General features: G+C 69.1%; 10 non-coding genes across 10 annotated transcripts; all 10 read right to left on the minus strand.

Moving 5' to 3' along the window:
* Nucleotides 1-473: 473 nt before the first annotated feature.
* Nucleotides 474-592, minus strand: LOC132415426 (5S ribosomal RNA). Its single transcript, XR_009517162.1, has one exon. It is a non-coding gene; the product is annotated as a 5S ribosomal RNA (ribosomal RNA).
* Nucleotides 593-3,284: 2,692 nt separating this feature from the next.
* On the minus strand, nucleotides 3,285-3,403 carry LOC132415428 (5S ribosomal RNA). The gene has a single exon (XR_009517164.1). It is a non-coding gene; the product is annotated as a 5S ribosomal RNA (ribosomal RNA).
* A 931-nt stretch (nucleotides 3,404-4,334) lies between these two features.
* On the minus strand, nucleotides 4,335-4,453 carry LOC132415429 (5S ribosomal RNA). Its single transcript, XR_009517165.1, has one exon. It is a non-coding gene; the product is annotated as a 5S ribosomal RNA (ribosomal RNA).
* A 2,692-nt stretch (nucleotides 4,454-7,145) lies between these two features.
* On the minus strand, nucleotides 7,146-7,264 carry LOC132415430 (5S ribosomal RNA). Its single transcript, XR_009517166.1, has one exon. It is a non-coding gene; the product is annotated as a 5S ribosomal RNA (ribosomal RNA).
* Nucleotides 7,265-8,195: 931 nt separating this feature from the next.
* Nucleotides 8,196-8,314, minus strand: LOC132415431 (5S ribosomal RNA). Its single transcript, XR_009517167.1, has one exon. It is a non-coding gene; the product is annotated as a 5S ribosomal RNA (ribosomal RNA).
* Nucleotides 8,315-11,006: 2,692 nt separating this feature from the next.
* Nucleotides 11,007-11,125, minus strand: LOC132415432 (5S ribosomal RNA). The gene has a single exon (XR_009517168.1). It is a non-coding gene; the product is annotated as a 5S ribosomal RNA (ribosomal RNA).
* A 931-nt stretch (nucleotides 11,126-12,056) lies between these two features.
* Nucleotides 12,057-12,175, minus strand: LOC132415433 (5S ribosomal RNA). The gene has a single exon (XR_009517169.1). It is a non-coding gene; the product is annotated as a 5S ribosomal RNA (ribosomal RNA).
* Nucleotides 12,176-14,867: 2,692 nt separating this feature from the next.
* Nucleotides 14,868-14,986, minus strand: LOC132415434 (5S ribosomal RNA). Its single transcript, XR_009517170.1, has one exon. It is a non-coding gene; the product is annotated as a 5S ribosomal RNA (ribosomal RNA).
* A 931-nt stretch (nucleotides 14,987-15,917) lies between these two features.
* Nucleotides 15,918-16,036, minus strand: LOC132415435 (5S ribosomal RNA). Its single transcript, XR_009517171.1, has one exon. It is a non-coding gene; the product is annotated as a 5S ribosomal RNA (ribosomal RNA).
* Nucleotides 16,037-18,729: 2,693 nt separating this feature from the next.
* Nucleotides 18,730-18,848, minus strand: LOC132415436 (5S ribosomal RNA). Its single transcript, XR_009517172.1, has one exon. It is a non-coding gene; the product is annotated as a 5S ribosomal RNA (ribosomal RNA).
* Nucleotides 18,849-19,398: the final 550 nt, after the last annotated feature.

A 19,398-nucleotide genomic window follows, 5' to 3' on the forward strand; every position in this document is an offset into this window, starting at 1 on the left:
TCAGGACCCCGCCCCTGGTGGCCGGCAGGCCCGGGCAAGCGGCCCCTGCCCTCGATCCCGCTCCCGCACCCGGCCGCGGTGACACGCCAGAGGGGCGGGGTGGGGGGGGGCTTTTGTCGGAGGGAGCTGTGGAGGGACACACAGGCACACAGGTGGCGGCGCCGGGGCTGGGCGCCGGTGGGGGCGGCCAGGTGCAGGTCGAGGGGCTCGCGGGCCGAAAGGACGGCAGCTGGGCCGGCGGCGGAGTCTGGGTCCGGGCCGGCCACCCCGGGAGCGTCTGGGGTGCGGCTGCCTTCCAGGGCCGCCTTCTGGCCGCCTGGCCGGCCGGGCCGGCGGGGAGCGCCCCCGCCGTCGCGCGCCGTGGTGGGAGGGGCCTGAGGAGGTGGGGCCTGCAGCGGGGCCCGGCGGGGGCGGAGCCGGCGGCCCCCGCCGCGGGCGAGTAAAGGAGAAGGCGGGCGGAGCGGCAGGCAAAAAGCCTACAGCACCCGGTATTCCCAGGCGGTCTCCCATCCAAGTACTAACCAGGCCCGACCCTGCTTAGCTTCCGAGATCAGACGAGATCGGGCGCGTTCAGGGTGGTATGGCCGTAGACGGGGGCGGGGGCTGCGGGCGGCCTCTTGAGGCCCAGTTTCGCTGGCGCTGGCGCCTTAACGCCGGCCTGGCGGCCGGCCCGCCCCGGCAGGGCCCCCTCGCCCGCCCAGGCAGCGGGAACGGAGGTCTCGGGTATCGGGCGGCGGCGGAGGGTTTGGAGACCACCTCCCAGCCCAGGGCGGCCGTGACCCAGCAAACCCTTGGGCGCTTGGCGCCCCTCCCAAGATCCCGCACGTCGCTCACAGGGACGTGGCCCCGGAGGCTTCATGGCCCGGGGCCCGCGGTCCCTTGGGCATCGGCCCTGCCCGCCCACGCGGCGCTAGGCGCAGCCCGGCCGCAGCCCGGGCCGGCCCTCCTGCCCGACAGCAGCTGCCCGAAGCCACTGGGAGCCACCATTGAGTCGCCACGGCCCCTCAGCCCCAGCAAGGCCACCCTTGCCCCCACACCCCCCGCCGAGCTCAGGACCCCGCCCCTGGTGGCCGGCAGGACCGGGGAAGCGGCCCCTGCCCTCGATCCCGCTCCCGCACCCGGCCGCGGTGACACGCCAGAGGGGCGGTGTGGGGGGGGGCTTTTGTCGCAGGGAGCTGTGGAGGGACACACCGGCACACAGGTGGCGGCACCGGGGCTGGGCGCCGGTGGGGGCGGCCAGGTGCAGGTCGAGGGGCTCGCGGGCCGAAAGGACGGCAACTGGGCCCATGGCGGAGTCTGGGTGTGGAGGGCTCTGAGCCTCCATCCGCTCTGGTGCCTCGGGGCTACGGGCCCGAAGCCTGGTAGCGCGACACCCCACCGGCCCACAGACGTAGCCTCCCCAGCTGTGCTCGCAGCGAGTGCAACCGCAGCCTGCATCCCTCCACGGGACACTTGGATTACTCCCGCGATCCCCACGAGGTGCGGCACCCGGCGGCCGAATGGGCTGAGATCCTGCCCTTGCGGCGCCCTGTGGCCACCTCCGCCTCCCTCACGGTACTGGCCGAGGCCTCGCACCAGCGGGCGCCGGCTCCCAGCTCAGCGCTGCTCCTCCGCCCCTCTCACCTCCTGCCCGACGTCCAGGCTACCGAGCACCCTCCACCCCCGCCCACCTTCATGCCACTCAGCCGGAACCCGGGAGGCAATGCCAACTACCAGGTGTATGACAGTCTGGTGCTGAAGCGGCAACCGCAGGAGGGCCAAGCGCGGGCCGACTCGCTGCTACCTTCCACCTCGGCCTCCAGGCCCTCTCTGCACGGGAGCCAGACTGGGAAAATGAACGTACCAGCAGCAAATGGGGGCAGGGGCAGGGGGCGGCAGGGCATGGAGAGAGGAATAAAGAGCGCCAGAGTCCAGGAAACATTGGTGGTCTGTGGCTTGGAAGCGCCACTCCTTCTGCCAGCCTGGGTCCCTGCGCTTGGCTTCCTGCAATAAGAAGCCAGTGTCCCCTTCTTGGCCTGAGGGTCCCTTTGGTTTAGTGGCCACAGTTCTGCCAGCAGGCCCCTCCTGGTCCTATACCATGCACTAAGTACATCTGCAGCTGCAGACTCCAAACCCCTGGTCTCTGGGCACCTCCTCTGTGTCTCAGCTGTCCCTGTCCACAGAGAGCCTCATACAAGAAGTTGCTTCCAAACTGGGAGGTTCCACATCTGGGCAGGTCCAGCTCCAGGCCCAGTGAAGGGCATGAAGAAGGCTGAGGCTCTGGACTCCAGCCAGGCCTTCAGCAGGCCTCTGAGGCCAAGGTCTTCCTAGTCTCAAGAGGGGCCAAGAGACGCAATGTGTCATTTGAACAAGTGAGTCAGCGGGCGGTGAGCGAATGAATGACCGCTCGAGGGGATGTATGCCGGCCACCGGGCCCTGTTTGACTGTCCAGGCTCAGCTTACCTGACCCTGGTTACCAGGGAATGCCACTCTGGGCCCACCTTTTCATCCCCCTCCCTCACTGTGACCTCACCCCCTGCCCCATTATGACCCAGTCTGGCTCCCAGTTAAAACTGGAGGGCAGAGGGCCCAGGCAGTCCTGGGACCAACGGCCATGGGTGAGCGAAACTACTACCGAGCCGAGCCGTTCACTGGCCCCATCCCCAGGAAATGCCAGGAGCAAGGATACTCAATTCTTCTGATCCCGGTCAGCTTCATCTTGCTCAACGTGGGGATCAACGTGGTGACTATGGTCAGGGCAGGATCTGTGCAGCGCGGTTGGGGGAGCCCTGGGGTCTTGAAGGGGCTGAGGTGGGAGGGCTGCTGGGGTGTGACCGGACAAGGGTTGGATTTCAGGGCTCACCCTGCTCCCGGCCTCCCCCCTCCCCTTCTTCCCTCAACTCTGGAGGCATCTGAAGAGATTCTTGCGGGCACTTTTCAATCGTATTTTCCACAAAGGTGAGTGGGCGCCGGCGTGGGTTCAGGGGATGTGGGCCTGTCCCCTTTCTTCTATCCCTGCCTTGATTCTCAGCCCCTCAGGAACCCAGGCCCTGACCCATCTCGCCTTTCCCCACAGACAAGCAAGCCAGCTGTGTAGGCAGCCATCGCATGTGCATGCGCTGCTCCGTGGATCCCAAGAACCTGTGCTCAAGAGTTTCTTCCCGCTTCTGCCATCGCCCAAGCTTCCTGCTCGGGCAGGCAAACCACCTTGACTACTGCCTGCAGCGGGGCTCGGCGGGGGCGGAGCCGGCGGCCCCCCCGCCGCGGGCGAGTAAAGGAGAAGGCGGGCGGAGCGGGAGGCAAAAAGCCTACAGCACCCGGTATTCCCAGGCGGTCTCCCATCCAAGTACTAACCAGGCCCGACCCTGCTTAGCTTCCGAGATCAGACGAGATCGGGCGCGTTCAGGGTGGTATGGCCGTAGACGGGGGCGGGGGCCGCGGGCGGCCTCTTGAGGAGCAGTTTCGCTGGCGCTGGCGCCTTAACGCCAGCCTGGCGGCCGGCCCGCCCCGGCAGGGCCCCCTCGCCCGCCCAGGCAGGGGGAACGGAGGTCTCGGGTATCGGGCGGCGGCGGAGGGTTTGGCGACCACCTCCCAGCCCAGGGCGGCCGTGACCCAGCAAACCCTTGGGCGCTTGGCGCCCCGCCCAAGATCCCGCACGTCGCTCACAGGGACGTGGCCCCAGAGGCTTCAGGGCCCGGGGCCCGCGGTCCCTTGGGCATCGGCCCTGCCCGCCCACGCGGCGCTAGGCGCAGCCCGGCCGCAGCCCGGGCCGGCCCTCCTGCCCGACAGCAGCTGGCCCGAAGCCACTGGGAGCCACCATTGAGTCGCCACGGCCCCTCAGCCCCGGCAAGGCCACCCTTGCCCCCACACCCCCCGCCGAGCTCAGGACCCCGCCCCTGGTGGCCGGCAGGCCCGGGCAAGCGGCCCCTGCCCTCGATCCCGCTCCCGCACCCGGCCGCGGTGACACGCCAGAGGGGCGGGGTGGGGGGGGGCTTTTGTCGGAGGGAGCTGTGGAGGGACACACAGGCACACAGGTGGCGGCGCCGGGGCTGGGCGCCGGTGGGGGCGGCCAGGTGCAGGTCGAGGGGCTCGCGGGCCGAAAGGACGGCAGCTGGGCCGGCGGCGGAGTCTGGGTCCGGGCCGGCCACCCCGGGAGCGTCTGGGGTGCGGCTGCCTTCCAGGGCCGCCTTCTGGCCGCCTGGCCGGCCGGGCCGGCGGGGAGCGCCCCCGCCGTCGCGCGCCGTGGTGGGAGGGGCCTGAGGAGGTGGGGCCTGCAGCGGGGCCCGGCGGGGGCGGAGCCGGCGGCCCCCGCCGCGGGCGAGTAAAGGAGAAGGCGGGCGGAGCGGCAGGCAAAAAGCCTACAGCACCCGGTATTCCCAGGCGGTCTCCCATCCAAGTACTAACCAGGCCCGACCCTGCTTAGCTTCCGAGATCAGACGAGATCGGGCGCGTTCAGGGTGGTATGGCCGTAGACGGGGGCGGGGGCTGCGGGCGGCCTCTTGAGGCCCAGTTTCGCTGGCGCTGGCGCCTTAACGCCGGCCTGGCGGCCGGCCCGCCCCGGCAGGGCCCCCTCGCCCGCCCAGGCAGCGGGAACGGAGGTCTCGGGTATCGGGCGGCGGCGGAGGGTTTGGAGACCACCTCCCAGCCCAGGGCGGCCGTGACCCAGCAAACCCTTGGGCGCTTGGCGCCCCTCCCAAGATCCCGCACGTCGCTCACAGGGACGTGGCCCCGGAGGCTTCATGGCCCGGGGCCCGCGGTCCCTTGGGCATCGGCCCTGCCCGCCCACGCGGCGCTAGGCGCAGCCCGGCCACAGCCCGGGCCGGCCCTCCTGCCCGACAGCAGCTGCCCGAAGCCACTGGGAGCCACCATTGAGTCGCCACGGCCCCTCAGCCCCAGCAAGGCCACCCTTGCCCCCACACCCCCCGCCGAGCTCAGGACCCCGCCCCTGGTGGCCGGCAGGACCGGGGAAGCGGCCCCTGCCCTCGATCCCGCTCCCGCACCCGGCCGCGGTGACACGCCAGAGGGGCGGGGTGGGGGGGGGCTTTTGTCGGAGGGAGCTGTGGAGGGACACACCGGCACACAGGTGGCGGCACCGGGGCTGGGCGCCGGTGGGGGCGGCCAGGTGCAGGTCGAGGGGCTCGCGGGCCGAAAGGACGGCAACTGGGCCCATGGCGGAGTCTGGGTGTGGAGGGCTCTGAGCCTCCATCCGCTCTGGTGCCTCGGGGCTACGGGCCCGAAGCCTGGTAGCGCGACACCCCACCGGCCCACAGACGTAGCCTCCCCAGCTGTGCTCGCAGCGAGTGCAACCGCAGCCTGCATCCCTCCACGGGACACTTGGATTACTCCCGCGATCCCCACGAGGTGCGGCACCCGGCGGCCGAATGGGCTGAGATCCTGCCCTTGCGGCGCCCTGTGGCCACCTCCGCCTCCCTCACGGTACTGGCCGAGGCCTCGCACCAGCGGGCGCCGGCTCCCAGCTCAGCGCTGCTCCTCCGCCCCTCTCACCTCCTGCCCGACGTCCAGGCTACCGAGCACCCTCCACCCCCGCCCACCTTCATGCCACTCAGCCGGAACCCGGGAGGCAATGCCAACTACCAGGTGTATGACAGTCTGGTGCTGAAGCGGCAACCGCAGGAGGGCCAAGCGCGGGCCGACTCGCTGCTACCTTCCACCTCGGCCTCCAGGCCCTCTCTGCACGGGAGCCAGACTGGGAAAATGAACGTACCAGCAGCAAATGGGGGCAGGGGCAGGGGGCGGCAGGGCATGGAGAGAGGAATAAAGAGCGCCAGAGTCCAGGAAACATTGGTGGTCTGTGGCTTGGAAGCGCCACTCCTTCTGCCAGCCTGGGTCCCTGCGCTTGGCTTCCTGCAATAAGAAGCCAGTGTCCCCTTCTTGGCCTGAGGGTCCCTTTGGTTTAGTGGCCACAGTTCTGCCAGCAGGCCCCTCCTGGTCCTATACCATGCACTAAGTACATCTGCAGCTGCAGACTCCAAACCCCTGGTCTCTGGGCACCTCCTCTGTGTCTCAGCTGTCCCTGTCCACAGAGAGCCTCATACAAGAAGTTGCTTCCAAACTGGGAGGTTCCACATCTGGGCAGGTCCAGCTCCAGGCCCAGTGAAGGGCATGAAGAAGGCTGAGGCTCTGGACTCCAGCCAGGCCTTCAGCAGGCCTCTGAGGCCAAGGTCTTCCTAGTCTCAAGAGGGGCCAAGAGACGCAATGTGTCATTTGAACAAGTGAGTCAGCGGGCGGTGAGCGAATGAATGACCGCTCGAGGGGATGTATGCCGGCCACCGGGCCCTGTTTGACTGTCCAGGCTCAGCTTACCTGACCCTGGTTACCAGGGAATGCCACTCTGGGCCCACCTTTTCATCCCCCTCCCTCACTGTGACCTCACCCCCTGCCCCATTATGACCCAGTCTGGCTCCCAGTTAAAACTGGAGGGCAGAGGGCCCAGGCAGTCCTGGGACCAACGGCCATGGGTGAGCGAAACTACTACCGAGCCGAGCCGTTCACTGGCCCCATCCCCAGGAAATGCCAGGAGCAAGGATACTCAATTCTTCTGATCCCGGTCAGCTTCATCTTGCTCAACGTGGGGATCAACGTGGTGACTATGGTCAGGGCAGGATCTGTGCAGCGCGGTTGGGGGAGCCCTGGGGTCTTGAAGGGGCTGAGGTGGGAGGGCTGCTGGGGTGTGACCGGACAAGGGTTGGATTTCAGGGCTCACCCTGCTCCCGGCCTCCCCCCTCCCCTTCTTCCCTCAACTCTGGAGGCATCTGAAGAGATTCTTGCGGGCACTTTTCAATCGTATTTTCCACAAAGGTGAGTGGGCGCCGGCGTGGGTTCAGGGGATGTGGGCCTGTCCCCTTTCTTCTATCCCTGCCTTGATTCTCAGCCCCTCAGGAACCCAGGCCCTGACCCATCTCGCCTTTCCCCACAGACAAGCAAGCCAGCTGTGTAGGCAGCCATCGCATGTGCATGCGCTGCTCCGTGGATCCCAAGAACCTGTGCTCAAGAGTTTCTTCCCGCTTCTGCCATCGCCCAAGCTTCCTGCTGGGGCAGGCAAACCACCTTGACTACTGCCTGCAGCGGGGCTCGGCGGGGGCGGAGCCGGCGGCCCCCCCGCCGCGGGCGAGTAAAGGAGAAGGCGGGCGGAGCGGGAGGCAAAAAGCCTACAGCACCCGGTATTCCCAGGCGGTCTCCCATCCAAGTACTAACCAGGCCCGACCCTGCTTAGCTTCCGAGATCAGACGAGATCGGGCGCGTTCAGGGTGGTATGGCCGTAGACGGGGGCGGGGGCCGCGGGCGGCCTCTTGAGGCCCAGTTTCGCTGGCGCTGGCGCCTTAACGCCAGCCTGGCGGCCGGCCCGCCCCGGCAGGGCCCCCTCGCCCGCCCAGGCAGGGGGAACGGAGGTCTCGGGTATCGGGCGGCGGCGGAGGGTTTGGCGACCACCTCCCAGCCCAGGGCGGCCGTGACCCAGCAAACCCTTGGGCGCTTGGCGCCCCGCCCAAGATCCCGCACGTCGCTCACAGGGACGTGGCCCCAGAGGCTTCAGGGCCCGGGGCCCGCGGTCCCTTGGGCATCGGCCCTGCCCGCCCACGCGGCGCTAGGCGCAGCCCGGCCGCAGCCCGGGCCGGCCCTCCTGCCCGACAGCAGCTGGCCCGAAGCCACTGGGAGCCACCATTGAGTCGCCACGGCCCCTCAGCCCCGGCAAGGCCACCCTTGCCCCCACACCCCCCGCCGAGCTCAGGACCCCGCCCCTGGTGGCCGGCAGGCCCGGGCAAGCGGCCCCTGCCCTCGATCCCGCTCCCGCACCCGGCCGCGGTGACACGCCAGAGGGGCGGGGTGGGGGGGGGCTTTTGTCGGAGGGAGCTGTGGAGGGACACACAGGCACACAGGTGGCGGCGCCGGGGCTGGGCGCCGGTGGGGGCGGCCAGGTGCAGGTCGAGGGGCTCGCGGGCCGAAAGGACGGCAGCTGGGCCGGCGGCGGAGTCTGGGTCCGGGCCGGCCACCCCGGGAGCGTCTGGGGTGCGGCTGCCTTCCAGGGCCGCCTTCTGGCCGCCTGGCCGGCCGGGCCGGCGGGGAGCGCCCCCGCCGTCGCGCGCCGTGGTGGGAGGGGCCTGAGGAGGTGGGGCCTGCAGCGGGGCCCGGCGGGGGCGGAGCCGGCGGCCCCCGCCGCGGGCGAGTAAAGGAGAAGGCGGGCGGAGCGGCAGGCAAAAAGCCTACAGCACCCGGTATTCCCAGGCGGTCTCCCATCCAAGTACTAACCAGGCCCGACCCTGCTTAGCTTCCGAGATCAGACGAGATCGGGCGCGTTCAGGGTGGTATGGCCGTAGACGGGGGCGGGGGCTGCGGGCGGCCTCTTGAGGCCCAGTTTCGCTGGCGCTGGCGCCTTAACGCCGGCCTGGCGGCCGGCCCGCCCCGGCAGGGCCCCCTCGCCCGCCCAGGCAGCGGGAACGGAGGTCTCGGGTATCGGGCGGCGGCGGAGGGTTTGGAGACCACCTCCCAGCCCAGGGCGGCCGTGACCCAGCAAACCCTTGGGCGCTTGGCGCCCCTCCCAAGATCCCGCACGTCGCTCACAGGGACGTGGCCCCGGAGGCTTCATGGCCCGGGGCCCGCGGTCCCTTGGGCATCGGCCCTGCCCGCCCACGCGGCGCTAGGCGCAGCCCGGCCGCAGCCCGGGCCGGCCCTCCTGCCCGACAGCAGCTGCCCGAAGCCACTGGGAGCCACCATTGAGTCGCCACGGCCCCTCAGCCCCGGCAAGGCCACCCTTGCCCCCACACCCCCCGCCGAGCTCAGGACCCCGCCCCTGGTGGCCGGCAGGACCGGGGAAGCGGCCCCTGCCCTCGATCCCGCTCCCGCACCCGGCCGCGGTGACACGCCAGAGGGGCGGTGTGGGGGGGGGCTTTTGTCGCAGGGAGCTGTGGAGGGACACACCGGCACACAGGTGGCGGCACCGGGGCTGGGCGCCGGTGGGGGCGGCCAGGTGCAGGTCGAGGGGCTCGCGGGCCGAAAGGACGGCAACTGGGCCCATGGCGGAGTCTGGGTGTGGAGGGCTCTGAGCCTCCATCCGCTCTGGTGCCTCGGGGCTACGGGCCCGAAGCCTGGTAGCGCGACACCCCACCGGCCCACAGACGTAGCCTCCCCAGCTGTGCTCGCAGCGAGTGCAACCGCAGCCTGCATCCCTCCACGGGACACTTGGATTACTCCCGCGATCCCCACGAGGTGCGGCACCCGGCGGCCGAATGGGCTGAGATCCTGCCCTTGCGGCGCCCTGTGGCCACCTCCGCCTCCCTCACGGTACTGGCCGAGGCCTCGCACCAGCGGGCGCCGGCTCCCAGCTCAGCGCTGCTCCTCCGCCCCTCTCACCTCCTGCCCGACGTCCAGGCTACCGAGCACCCTCCACCCCCGCCCACCTTCATGCCACTCAGCCGGAACCCGGGAGGCAATGCCAACTACCAGGTGTATGACAGTCTGGTGCTGAAGCGGCAACCGCAGGAGGGCCAAGCGCGGGCCGACTCGCTGCTACCTTCCACCTCGGCCTCCAGGCCCTCTCTGCACGGGAGCCAGACTGGGAAAATGAACGTACCAGCAGCAAATGGGGGCAGGGGCAGGGGGCGGCAGGGCATGGAGAGAGGAATAAAGAGCGCCAGAGTCCAGGAAACATTGGTGGTCTGTGGCTTGGAAGCGCCACTCCTTCTGCCAGCCTGGGTCCCTGCGCTTGGCTTCCTGCAATAAGAAGCCAGTGTCCCCTTCTTGGCCTGAGGGTCCCTTTGGTTTAGTGGCCACAGTTCTGCCAGCAGGCCCCTCCTGGTCCTATACCATGCACTAAGTACATCTGCAGCTGCAGACTCCAAACCCCTGGTCTCTGGGCACCTCCTCTGTGTCTCAGCTGTCCCTGTCCACAGAGAGCCTCATACAAGAAGTTGCTTCCAAACTGGGAGGTTCCACATCTGGGCAGGTCCAGCTCCAGGCCCAGTGAAGGGCATGAAGAAGGCTGAGGCTCTGGACTCCAGCCAGGCCTTCAGCAGGCCTCTGAGGCCAAGGTCTTCCTAGTCTCAAGAGGGGCCAAGAGACGCAATGTGTCATTTGAACAAGTGAGTCAGCGGGCGGTGAGCGAATGAATGACCGCTCGAGGGGATGTATGCCGGCCACCGGGCCCTGTTTGACTGTCCAGGCTCAGCTTACCTGACCCTGGTTACCAGGGAATGCCACTCTGGGCCCACCTTTTCATCCCCCTCCCTCACTGTGACCTCACCCCCTGCCCCATTATGACCCAGTCTGGCTCCCAGTTAAAACTGGAGGGCAGAGGGCCCAGGCAGTCCTGGGACCAACGGCCATGGGTGAGCGAAACTACTACCGAGCCGAGCCGTTCACTGGCCCCATCCCCAGGAAATGCCAGGAGCAAGGATACTCAATTCTTCTGATCCCGGTCAGCTTCATCTTGCTCAACGTGGGGATCAACGTGGTGACTATGGTCAGGGCAGGATCTGTGCAGCGCGGTTGGGGGAGCCCTGGGGTCTTGAAGGGGCTGAGGTGGGAGGGCTGCTGGGGTGTGACCGGACAAGGGTTGGATTTCAGGGCTCACCCTGCTCCCGGCCTCCCCCCTCCCCTTCTTCCCTCAACTCTGGAGGCATCTGAAGAGATTCTTGCGGGCACTTTTCAATCGTATTTTCCACAAAGGTGAGTGGGCGCCGGCGTGGGTTCAGGGGATGTGGGCCTGTCCCCTTTCTTCTATCCCTGCCTTGATTCTCAGCCCCTCAGGAACCCAGGCCCTGACCCATCTCGCCTTTCCCCACAGACAAGCAAGCCAGCTGTGTAGGCAGCCATCGCATGTGCATGCGCTGCTCCGTGGATCCCAAGAACCTGTGCTCAAGAGTTTCTTCCCGCTTCTGCCATCGCCCAAGCTTCCTGCTCGGGCAGGCAAACCACCTTGACTACTGCCTGCAGCGGGGCTCGGCGGGGGCGGAGCCGGCGGCCCCCCCGCCGCGGGCGAGTAAAGGAGAAGGCGGGCGGAGCGGCAGGCAAAAAGCCTACAGCACCCGGTATTCCCAGGCGGTCTCCCATCCAAGTACTAACCAGGCCCGACCCTGCTTAGCTTCCGAGATCAGACGAGATCGGGCGCGTTCAGGGTGGTATGGCCGTAGACGGGGGCGGGGGCCGCGGGCGGCCTCTTGAGGAGCAGTTTCGCTGGCGCTGGCGCCTTAACGCCAGCCTGGCGGCCGGCCCGCCCCGGCAGGGCCCCCTCGCCCGCCCAGGCAGGGGGAACGGAGGTCTCGGGTATCGGGCGGCGGCGGAGGGTTTGGCGACCACCTCCCAGCCCAGGGCGGCCGTGACCCAGCAAACCCTTGGGCGCTTGGCGCCCCGCCCAAGATCCCGCACGTCGCTCACAGGGACGTGGCCCCAGAGGCTTCAGGGCCCGGGGCCCGCGGTCCCTTGGGCATCGGCCCTGCCCGCCCACGCGGCGCTAGGCGCAGCCCGGCCGCAGCCCGGGCCGGCCCTCCTGCCCGACAGCAGCTGGCCCGAAGCCACTGGGAGCCACCATTGAGTCGCCACGGCCCCTCAGCCCCGGCAAGGCCACCCTTGCCCCCACACCCCCCGCCGAGCTCAGGACCCCGCCCCTGGTGGCCGGCAGGCCCGGGCAAGCGGCCCCTGCCCTCGATCCCGCTCCCGCACCCGGCCGCGGTGACACGCCAGAGGGGCGGGGTGGGGGGGGGCTTTTGTCGGAGGGAGCTGTGGAGGGACACACAGGCACACAGGTGGCGGCGCCGGGGCTGGGCGCCGGTGGGGGCGGCCAGGTGCAGGTCGAGGGGCTCGCGGGCCGAAAGGACGGCAGCTGGGCCGGCGGCGGAGTCTGGGTCCGGGCCGGCCACCCCGGGAGCGTCTGGGGTGCGGCTGCCTTCCAGGGCCGCCTTCTGGCCGCCTGGCCGGCCGGGCCGGCGGGGAGCGCCCCCGCCGTCGCGCGCCGTGGTGGGAGGGGCCTGAGGAGGTGGGGCCTGCAGCGGGGCCCGGCGGGGGCGGAGCCGGCGGCCCCCGCCGCGGGCGAGTAAAGGAGAAGGCGGGCGGAGCGGCAGGCAAAAAGCCTACAGCACCCGGTATTCCCAGGCGGTCTCCCATCCAAGTACTAACCAGGCCCGACCCTGCTTAGCTTCCGAGATCAGACGAGATCGGGCGCGTTCAGGGTGGTATGGCCGTAGACGGGGGCGGGGGCTGCGGGCGGCCTCTTGAGGCCCAGTTTCGCTGGCGCTGGCGCCTTAACGCCGGCCTGGCGGCCGGCCCGCCCCGGCAGGGCCCCCTCGCCCGCCCAGGCAGCGGGAACGGAGGTCTCGGGTATCGGGCGGCGGCGGAGGGTTTGGAGACCACCTCCCAGCCCAGGGCGGCCGTGACCCAGCAAACCCTTGGGCGCTTGGCGCCCCGCCCAAGATCCCGCACGTCGCTCACAGGGACGTGGCCCCGGAGGCTTCATGGCCCGGGGCCCGCGGTCCCTTGGGCATCGGCCCTGCCCGCCCACGCGGCGCTAGGCGCAGCCCGGCCGCAGCCCGGGCCGGCCCTCCTGCCCGACAGCAGCTGCCCGAAGCCACTGGGAGCCACCATTGAGTCGCCACGGCCCCTCAGCCCCGGCAAGGCCACCCTTGCCCCCACACCCCCCGCCGAGCTCAGGACCCCGCCCCTGGTGGCCGGCAGGACCGGGGAAGCGGCCCCTGCCCTCGATCCCGCTCCCGCACCCGGCCGCGGTGACACGCCAGAGGGGCGGGGTGGGGGGGGGCTTTTGTCGGAGGGAGCTGTGGAGGGACACACCGGCACACAGGTGGCGGCACCGGGGCTGGGCGCCGGTGGGGGCGGCCAGGTGCAGGTCGAGGGGCTCGCGGGCCGAAAGGACGGCAACTGGGCCCATGGCGGAGTCTGGGTGTGGAGGGCTCTGAGCCTCCATCCGCTCTGGTGCCTCGGGGCTACGGGCCCGAAGCCTGGTAGCGCGACACCCCACCGGCCCACAGACGTAGCCTCCCCAGCTGTGCTCGCAGCGAGTGCAACCGCAGCCTGCATCCCTCCACGGGACACTTGGATTACTCCCGCGATCCCCACGAGGTGCGGCACCCGGCGGCCGAATGGGCTGAGATCCTGCCCTTGCGGCGCCCTGTGGCCACCTCCGCCTCCCTCACGGTACTGGCCGAGGCCTCGCACCAGCGGGCGCCGGCTCCCAGCTCAGCGCTGCTCCTCCGCCCCTCTCACCTCCTGCCCGACGTCCAGGCTACCGAGCACCCTCCACCCCCGCCCACCTTCATGCCACTCAGCCGGAACCCGGGAGGCAATGCCAACTACCAGGTGTATGACAGTCTGGTGCTGAAGCGGCAACCGCAGGAGGGCCAAGCGCGGGCCGACTCGCTGCTACCTTCCACCTCGGCCTCCAGGCCCTCTCTGCACGGGAGCCAGACTGGGAAAATGAACGTACCAGCAGCAAATGGGGGCAGGGGCAGGGGGCGGCAGGGCATGGAGAGAGGAATAAAGAGCGCCAGAGTCCAGGAAACATTGGTGGTCTGTGGCTTGGAAGCGCCACTCCTTCTGCCAGCCTGGGTCCCTGCGCTTGGCTTCCTGCAATAAGAAGCCAGTGTCCCCTTCTTGGCCTGAGGGTCCCTTTGGTTTAGTGGCCACAGTTCTGCCAGCAGGCCCCTCCTGGTCCTATACCATGCACTAAGTACATCTGCAGCTGCAGACTCCAAACCCCTGGTCTCTGGGCACCTCCTCTGTGTCTCAGCTGTCCCTGTCCACAGAGAGCCTCATACAAGAAGTTGCTTCCAAACTGGGAGGTTCCACATCTGGGCAGGTCCAGCTCCAGGCCCAGTGAAGGGCATGAAGAAGGCTGAGGCTCTGGACTCCAGCCAGGCCTTCAGCAGGCCTCTGAGGCCAAGGTCTTCCTAGTCTCAAGAGGGGCCAAGAGACGCAATGTGTCATTTGAACAAGTGAGTCAGCGGGCGGTGAGCGAATGAATGACCGCTCGAGGGGATGTATGCCGGCCACCGGGCCCTGTTTGACTGTCCAGGCTCAGCTTACCTGACCCTGGTTACCAGGGAATGCCACTCTGGGCCCACCTTTTCATCCCCCTCCCTCACTGTGACCTCACCCCCTGCCCCATTATGACCCAGTCTGGCTCCCAGTTAAAACTGGAGGGCAGAGGGCCCAGGCAGTCCTGGGACCAACGGCCATGGGTGAGCGAAACTACTACCGAGCCGAGCCGTTCACTGGCCCCATCCCCAGGAAATGCCAGGAGCAAGGATACTCAATTCTTCTGATCCCGGTCAGCTTCATCTTGCTCAACGTGGGGATCAACGTGGTGACTATGGTCAGGGCAGGATCTGTGCAGCGCGGTTGGGGGAGCCCTGGGGTCTTGAAGGGGCTGAGGTGGGAGGGCTGCTGGGGTGTGACCGGACAAGGGTTGGATTTCAGGGCTCACCCTGCTCCCGGCCTCCCCCCTCCCCTTCTTCCCTCAACTCTGGAGGCATCTGAAGAGATTCTTGCGGGCACTTTTCAATCGTATTTTCCACAAAGGTGAGTGGGCGCCGGCGTGGGTTCAGGGGATGTGGGCCTGTCCCCTTTCTTCTATCCCTGCCTTGATTCTCAGCCCCTCAGGAACCCAGGCCCTGACCCATCTCGCCTTTCCCCACAGACAAGCAAGCCAGCTGTGTAGGCAGCCATCGCATGTGCATGCGCTGCTCCGTGGATCCCAAGAACCTGTGCTCAAGAGTTTCTTCCCGCTTCTGCCATCGCCCAAGCTTCCTGCTCGGGCAGGCAAACCACCTTGACTACTGCCTGCAGCGGGGCTCGGCGGGGGCGGAGCCGGCGGCCCCCCCGCCGCGGGCGAGTAAAGGAGAAGGCGGGCGGAGCGGGAGGCAAAAAGCCTACAGCACCCGGTATTCCCAGGCGGTCTCCCATCCAAGTACTAACCAGGCCCGACCCTGCTTAGCTTCCGAGATCAGACGAGATCGGGCGCGTTCAGGGTGGTATGGCCGTAGACGGGGGCGGGGGCCGCGGGCGGCCTCTTGAGGAGCAGTTTCGCTGGCGCTGGCGCCTTAACGCCAGCCTGGCGGCCGGCCCGCCCCGGCAGGGCCCCCTCGCCCGCCCAGGCAGGGGGAACGGAGGTCTCGGGTATCGGGCGGCGGCGGAGGGTTTGGCGACCACCTCCCAGCCCAGGGCGGCCGTGACCCAGCAAACCCTTGGGCGCTTGGCGCCCCGCCCAAGATCCCGCACGTCGCTCACAGGGACGTGGCCCCAGAGGCTTCAGGGCCCGGGGCCCGCGGTCCCTTGGGCATCGGCCCTGCCCGCCCACGCGGCGCTAGGCGCAGCCCGGCCGCAGCCCGGGCCGGCCCTCCTGCCCGACAGCAGCTGGCCCGAAGCCACTGGGAGCCACCATTGAGTCGCCACGGCCCCTCAGCCCCGGCAAGGCCACCCTTGCCCCCACACCCCCCGCCGAGCTCAGGACCCCGCCCCTGGTGGCCGGCAGGCCCGGGCAAGCGGCCCCTGCCCTCGATCCCGCTCCCGCACCCGGCCGCGGTGACACGCCAGAGGGGCGGGGTGGGGGGGGGCTTTTGTCGGAGGGAGCTGTGGAGGGACACACAGGCACACAGGTGGCGGCGCCGGGGCTGGGCGCCGGTGGGGGCGGCCAGGTGCAGGTCGAGGGGCTCGCGGGCCGAAAGGACGGCAGCTGGGCCGGCGGCGGAGTCTGGGTCCGGGCCGGCCACCCCGGGAGCGTCTGGGGTGCGGCTGCCTTCCAGGGCCGCCTTCTGGCCGCCTGGCCGGCCGGGCCGGCGGGGAGCGCCCCCGCCGTCGCGCGCCGTGGTGGGAGGGGCCTGAGGAGGTGGGGCCTGCAGCGGGGCCCGGCGGGGGCGGAGCCGGCGGCCCCCGCCGCGGGCGAGTAAAGGAGAAGGCGGGCGGAGCGGCAGGCAAAAAGCCTACAGCACCCGGTATTCCCAGGCGGTCTCCCATCCAAGTACTAACCAGGCCCGACCCTGCTTAGCTTCCGAGATCAGACGAGATCGGGCGCGTTCAGGGTGGTATGGCCGTAGACGGGGGCGGGGGCTGCGGGCGGCCTCTTGAGGCCCAGTTTCGCTGGCGCTGGCGCCTTAACGCCGGCCTGGCGGCCGGCCCGCCCCGGCAGGGCCCCCTCGCCCGCCCAGGCAGCGGGAACGGAGGTCTCGGGTATCGGGCGGCGGCGGAGGGTTTGGAGACCACCTCCCAGCCCAGGGCGGCCGTGACCCAGCAAACCCTTGGGCGCTTGGCGCCCCTCCCAAGATCCCGCACGTCGCTCACAGGGACGTGGCCCCGGAGGCTTCATGGCCCGGGGCCCGCGGTCCCTTGGGCATCGGCCCTGCCCGCCCACGCGGCGCTAGGCGCAGCCCGGCCGCAGCCCGGGCCGGCCCTCCTGCCCGACAGCAGCTGCCCGAAGCCACTGGGAGCCACCATTGAGTCGCCACGGCCCCTCAGCCCCAGCAAGGCCACCCTTGCCCCCACACCCCCCGCCGAGCTCAGGACCCCGCCCCTGGTGGCCGGCAGGACCGGGGAAGCGGCCCCTGCCCTCGATCCCGCTCCCGCACCCGGCCGCGGTGACACGCCAGAGGGGCGGTGTGGGGGGGGGCTTTTGTCGCAGGGAGCTGTGGAGGGACACACCGGCACACAGGTGGCGGCACCGGGGCTGGGCGCCGGTGGGGGCGGCCAGGTGCAGGTCGAGGGGCTCGCGGGCCGAAAGGACGGCAACTGGGCCCATGGCGGAGTCTGGGTGTGGAGGGCTCTGAGCCTCCATCCGCTCTGGTGCCTCGGGGCTACGGGCCCGAAGCCTGGTAGCGCGACACCCCACCGGCCCACAGACGTAGCCTCCCCAGCTGTGCTCGCAGCGAGTGCAACCGCAGCCTGCATCCCTCCACGGGACACTTGGATTACTCCCGCGATCCCCACGAGGTGCGGCACCCGGCGGCCGAATGGGCTGAGATCCTGCCCTTGCGGCGCCCTGTGGCCACCTCCGCCTCCCTCACGGTACTGGCCGAGGCCTCGCACCAGCGGGCGCCGGCTCCCAGCTCAGCGCTGCTCCTCCGCCCCTCTCACCTCCTGCCCGACGTCCAGGCTACCGAGCACCCTCCACCCCCGCCCACCTTCATGCCACTCAGCCGGAACCCGGGAGGCAATGCCAACTACCAGGTGTATGACAGTCTGGTGCTGAAGCGGCAACCGCAGGAGGGCCAAGCGCGGGCCGACTCGCTGCTACCTTCCACCTCGGCCTCCAGGCCCTCTCTGCACGGGAGCCAGACTGGGAAAATGAACGTACCAGCAGCAAATGGGGGCAGGGGCAGGGGGCGGCAGGGCATGGAGAGAGGAATAAAGAGCGCCAGAGTCCAGGAAACATTGGTGGTCTGTGGCTTGGAAGCGCCACTCCTTCTGCCAGCCTGGGTCCCTGCGCTTGGCTTCCTGCAATAAGAAGCCAGTGTCCCCTTCTTGGCCTGAGGGTCCCTTTGGTTTAGTGGCCACAGTTCTGCCAGCAGGCCCCTCCTGGTCCTATACCATGCACTAAGTACATCTGCAGCTGCAGACTCCAAACCCCTGGTCTCTGGGCACCTCCTCTGTGTCTCAGCTGTCCCTGTCCACAGAGAGCCTCATACAAGAAGTTGCTTCCAAACTGGGAGGTTCCACATCTGGGCAGGTCCAGCTCCAGGCCCAGTGAAGGGCATGAAGAAGGCTGAGGCTCTGGACTCCAGCCAGGCCTTCAGCAGGCCTCTGAGGCCAAGGTCTTCCTAGTCTCAAGAGGGGCCAAGAGACGCAATGTGTCATTTGAACAAGTGAGTCAGCGGGCGGTGAGCGAATGAATGACCGCTCGAGGGGATGTATGCCGGCCACCGGGCCCTGTTTGACTGTCCAGGCTCAGCTTACCTGACCCTGGTTACCAGGGAATGCCACTCTGGGCCCACCTTTTCATCCCCCTCCCTCACTGTGACCTCACCCCCTGCCCCATTATGACCCAGTCTGGCTCCCAGTTAAAACTGGAGGGCAGAGGGCCCAGGCAGTCCTGGGACCAACGGCCATGGGTGAGCGAAACTACTACCGAGCCGAGCCGTTCACTGGCCCCATCCCCAGGAAATGCCAGGAGCAAGGATACTCAATTCTTCTGATCCCGGTCAGCTTCATCTTGCTCAACGTGGGGATCAACGTGGTGACTATGGTCAGGGCAGGATCTGTGCAGCGCGGTTGGGGGAGCCCTGGGGTCTTGAAGGGGCTGAGGTGGGAGGGCTGCTGGGGTGTGACCGGACAAGGGTTGGATTTCAGGGCTCACCCTGCTCCCGGCCTCCCCCCTCCCCTTCTTCCCTCAACTCTGGAGGCATCTGAAGAGATTCTTGCGGGCACTTTTCAATCGTATTTTCCACAAAGGTGAGTGGGCGCCGGCGTGGGTTCAGGGGATGTGGGCCTGTCCCCTTTCTTCTATCCCTGCCTTGATTCTCAGCCCCTCAGGAACCCAGGCCCTGACCCATCTCGCCTTTCCCCACAAGACAAGCAAGCCAGCTGTGTAGGCAGCCATCGCATGTGCATGCGCTGCTCCGTGGATCCCAAGAACCTGTGCTCAAGAGTTTCTTCCCGCTTCTGCCATCGCCCAAGCTTCCTGCTCGGGCAGGCAAACCACCTTGACTACTGCCTGCAGCGGGGCTCGGCGGGGGCGGAGCCGGCGGCCCCCCCGCCGCGGGCGAGTAAAGGAGAAGGCGGGCGGAGCGGCAGGCAAAAAGCCTACAGCACCCGGTATTCCCAGGCGGTCTCCCATCCAAGTACTAACCAGGCCCGACCCTGCTTAGCTTCCGAGATCAGACGAGATCGGGCGCGTTCAGGGTGGTATGGCCGTAGACGGGGGCGGGGGCCGCGGGCGGCCTCTTGAGGAGCAGTTTCGCTGGCGCTGGCGCCTTAACGCCAGCCTGGCGGCCGGCCCGCCCCGGCAGGGCCCCCTCGCCCGCCCAGGCAGGGGGAACGGAGGTCTCGGGTATCGGGCGGCGGCGGAGGGTTTGGCGACCACCTCCCAGCCCAGGGCGGCCGTGACCCAGCAAACCCTTGGGCGCTTGGCGCCCCGCCCAAGATCCCGCACGTCGCTCACAGGGACGTGGCCCCAGAGGCTTCAGGGCCCGGGGCCCACGGTCCCTTGGGCATCGGCCCTGCCCGCCCACGCGGCGCTAGGCGCAGCCCGGCCGCAGCCCGGGCCGGCCCTCCTGCCCGACAGCAGCTGGCCCGAAGCCACTGGGAGCCACCATTGAGTCGCCACGGCCCCTCAGCCCCGGCAAGGCCACCCTTGCCCCCACACCCCCCGCCGAGCTCAGGACCCCGCCCCTGGTGGCCGGCAGGCCCGGGCAAGCGGCCCCTGCCCTCGATCCCGCTCCCGCACCCGGCCGCGGTGACACGCCAGAG

Source organism: Delphinus delphis, chromosome 19 (assembly GCF_949987515.2).
Source record: "Delphinus delphis chromosome 19, mDelDel1.2, whole genome shotgun sequence".
Classification (NCBI taxonomy): Eukaryota; Metazoa; Chordata; class Mammalia; order Artiodactyla; family Delphinidae; genus Delphinus; species Delphinus delphis.